A 4,010-nucleotide genomic window follows, 5' to 3' on the forward strand; every position below is an offset into this window, starting at 1 on the left:
ATGTTCCCTTTGTATGAAATAAGAGTTTTTCCAACCCAATGATCAAATTAGATTTCAATTCACAATAATACCATAGATACATCTTCAAAACAAAGAAATACTAGATTAAATATAACCCTACCTCAAGCTATGAGCAAATAGTTTGTAAAAACATAATCCAGTTGGTAAGAAGGAAGATCTCCACTTATACTCCACTCCTTGCAAGTGATTTAGGTTGGATCTTAAGAGAGTGAGGAGTATTTTGGGGTGAAAACTTAGGGTTTTCAAACTTAGGGTGAGAGGAAGGAAGAGTGAAAAGAAAGGTAGAAAGAATGATCTAGAGTGTACTTTTTAAACTGCTGAATTCGCACAGACCGCTCAAGCACAACTTCCTTCACTTGAGCGAACAACTCAACTACGAAAGGATCACTCGATCGACAATTCCACCGCTCAAGCGAAAAATGAAATGTCCCAGAAGGTTTGCAGAGCTACAGTGAAACTAGTGGGAGTTCACATTCTATGCTTGAGCGACGATTCCTTCGCTCAAGCGGCCTTGCTTGTAAACCTGCGAGATATTGGGAGCAACAATTCTCCATTCAAGCTACACTTTCTTCGCTTGAGCGGTCACCTGGGACAACATATCACATCTCCAGCCATCAAACAGGGTCTTAAGGATTTGAGAGAGAGAGAGACTGTCCCGACTTTGTTTTTTTTTTTTTAGATAGAGTGTCTTGACTCTTGAGTTCAAAGAATGAATATATAAAATAAAATAATGTATGATTTGGGTTTATTAGGGACCAATTAAAATTGTAGGCGAAAGTGACAAACCCTTTTGCAACCAAATAGACTTACCTAAAAAATGTAACAACATGATTAAATGTGTTTTTTTTTTTTTTTTTTTTTTTTTTAAGGGTGTTCAAGACAAAAGTTCAAATTTTGATTTTTTTTTTTTTTGTCCAAAGGTCCAAGCACTAAAACATTATGTCCATAAGAACAAGGTTCTGCCAAATGGCCAAACTACCCTCGTATATATATTATATCACACCTGATTTTTTTCAAACCAAACCTTCTCAAACTGGCTCTCTCTCTCTCTCTCCTCTCTCTCATCTCTCTCCCTCTCTCTCTCATCTTCCATTTCCAGATCTAGGGTTTCTCCTCCTCTCATTCTGCCTAATGAGTAATAATAATGTAAAGGAATTAAAGAATGAGTTTAAATTTTAGTAAAACAACTTATCATAGTTAAAATATTTTGCAAAAATAAATCATTTAATAGCATTAATCATATCTAAACATGACAGAACGACCTCAGGTCCAACATAAAACGGAACGACCTTAGGTCCAAATGATAACAGAATGACCTTTGGTCCAAATCATACAGAACAACTTCTGGACCAATTTATACAGAACGACCTCTTGTCCAACATTTATAACAGTTGTTCAGAACGACCTCAGGTCCGATCATATCATAGATAAAACGGAACGACCTTAGGTCCAACATATCATTCATAAAGAATTCATTTCAGGTTGCCACACAAATACCAAATAGAAAACTCATTCATTTGGAGCAAAATATAATTTCAAGAAACATATCATTTCATAATGTTTCAAAACAAATATTTAGAACATATCTTTACAAAATTATTATTTACGGCGAGTTTGATTCTGTGAAGTCCCCTTGAGTAAATGACCTACAGAACACATTCATACAAATTCGATAAAACGAAAACATTCATTTACTTAAATTTTTCTTTACTTATCCAAATTGATTCAAATATGTTTCTAAGTGTCTTTTAATTTCCCGATGGGTCCAAATGAGTTCAAAAGGTCAAAAGGGTCAATAGAAAATTAAACTTCACTCCTCTGTTTTTCGTACGTACAGAAGCTCCCAGTCGCACGTAGAGATGGTGCCGCACGTGTGGACCACACGTGTAATTAAATTAGTAGCCTCACCCCTATTTTGGCTCGATGACCACACGTGCGAGGCTCGCAGCCACACGTGCGATTCTGGGCAAACTCGAGCAGTCCGAAATTTTGTGTAAACCTTCAAAACTCATTTATATGCCCAAAACTCATGCAATACACCATCAAAACATGAAATTATATATGAAATATGATCAATCTTCAATTCATTTGAATCAAAACTTCTTTTGATTTCAAAATCAAATTCCAAATTTCATGAATTCAAGATTTTCATAACTTTGTCTTCAAACTTAGTTATATACACAATTGCATGGATGAATTCTTCAAACAAATTTTGTTGCATGCAAATTATAGAACTCAATTCATGTATAATTTTCAAAATTGAACTTAAACTGTACAAATTTAAAGAATTCGAACTTATATTCTTCAACCTAGCTCAATTAAACATTCAAACCCAATCTCTAATTATATGTTTAATCTTCAAATTACTTCTTGAATTCAAGCAATATATGAGTTATCAACAAGATTTTGGTTTGAAATTCTTACCTTAAGCTTGAATTCTTGAGTTTTCCTTCAAATTCTTCAAGTTCCTAAGCCTTTCTTCTTCAAACCCTTGAGTCCTCTTCCTTGAGCTCCCTCTCTTTGTTTTTCTTTCTTCCTCCAACACAAGTTTTTGAGTTCCTCTCATAACTCTAGAATTGTCTTCTATAGATATCTTCTACTTAATTGACCTAGATTAGGTTAATTGCTAATTAGGCTTAATTTATCAACTAGTTTAACTTATAATAAAGTATGAAATTAATTAATCTTCTCTTAAATTTAATTAATCCTAATTAGAACTTAACTTAATTATTTAAATTAATCTCAATTTAAGCTTAATCAATATTCTTAATTTATACTAATCTGAATCAAATTTTTAATTAAGCTCTCATAAGGCTCTAAATATTTAATTAAGTTGATTTAGCTCATCACTTAAAGATTTCTAAGTCATATAGACATTCAATTTCTAATTTAAAACATAACACCTAACAGATATTTCACACACACGTACCAATCACAACAGATATCAACATCAAAATCAAAATTTCCTACAATTAAATGAATTCAAATATGATATGTATGGTTGGGTTATTATAGCAGGCATCCAAATCAGTTCAAACGTCAACCGACAAAACATCGTCAAGGGCCGTCAATTCCTCATCCAAGCCAACGCTCGCGAGCTAGCTGTCGTGCTCTCCACACCACACTGATCCTCTTACTCTCTCTCTCTCTCTCTCTCACCACACAACATGAACAGATCTGAGATCTAAGGTCTCAAATCCCAAACTCCTCTGATTTGACTTGCTAGAGACTTAGAGACGACAATCTAGATGAGTCCAGATCTGGACTCTTTTCTCAGCATCGGTTCTTATTTTCTTTGTAGCGGTTCAATCTCGATAACCTTTTTGTACTGTATATGAGTGATTATATTAAGTTTCTTTAAATCATATCTGAATATATATACACATTTATGTTTGAATGTTGTGGTAAGTAATTCTATTTTGTTTTTTTTTTTTAAGGCTTCGCAGATAGTGCTTTTGATTTGAGAATTTTAGAGAGAGAGTGAGAGATTATGATGATTAAGCTATGATTTCTGGACTCCGTTTCTATGATTTTTGACAATTTGTGATACTGAGGGACTCAATTTCCGCATCTGAGTTTTAGAGGTTTCTCATTATCCATTTGATGCGAAGAGAAAAGCAATGTGTACTGATTTTTTTCTTTTTTTTTTGGATCTAAACAATAGAGAGAGAGAGAGAGAGTAGATCGAACATATCAGAGTTTATGTGGTTCTAGAGTCTCTGTTTCTCTCTTTATACAAATTGAACAGATCAATCCCTCTAATATGTGTCATAATTTAAATAGATAAAATAATTTTTCTTTTCTGATTGGATGAAGTGGATATATTTTTATTCTTATGTGGGTGATTTTTGTGTTTTTTGTTTGGTTGATGAGAAAGTTAAGCTGTTTAACAATGGAGCAAATTTACACAGATAAGTTTAATAGTGAACTTCAACATATACATTTAAATATCAAAACAATATTTTAATAAACAATTTCAATAGAAAGCT

Source organism: Camellia sinensis, chromosome 3, assembly GCF_055761805.1.
Source record: "Camellia sinensis isolate YWXY chromosome 3, ASM5576180v1, whole genome shotgun sequence".
In the NCBI taxonomy this organism is placed as follows: domain Eukaryota; kingdom Viridiplantae; phylum Streptophyta; class Magnoliopsida; order Ericales; family Theaceae; genus Camellia; species Camellia sinensis.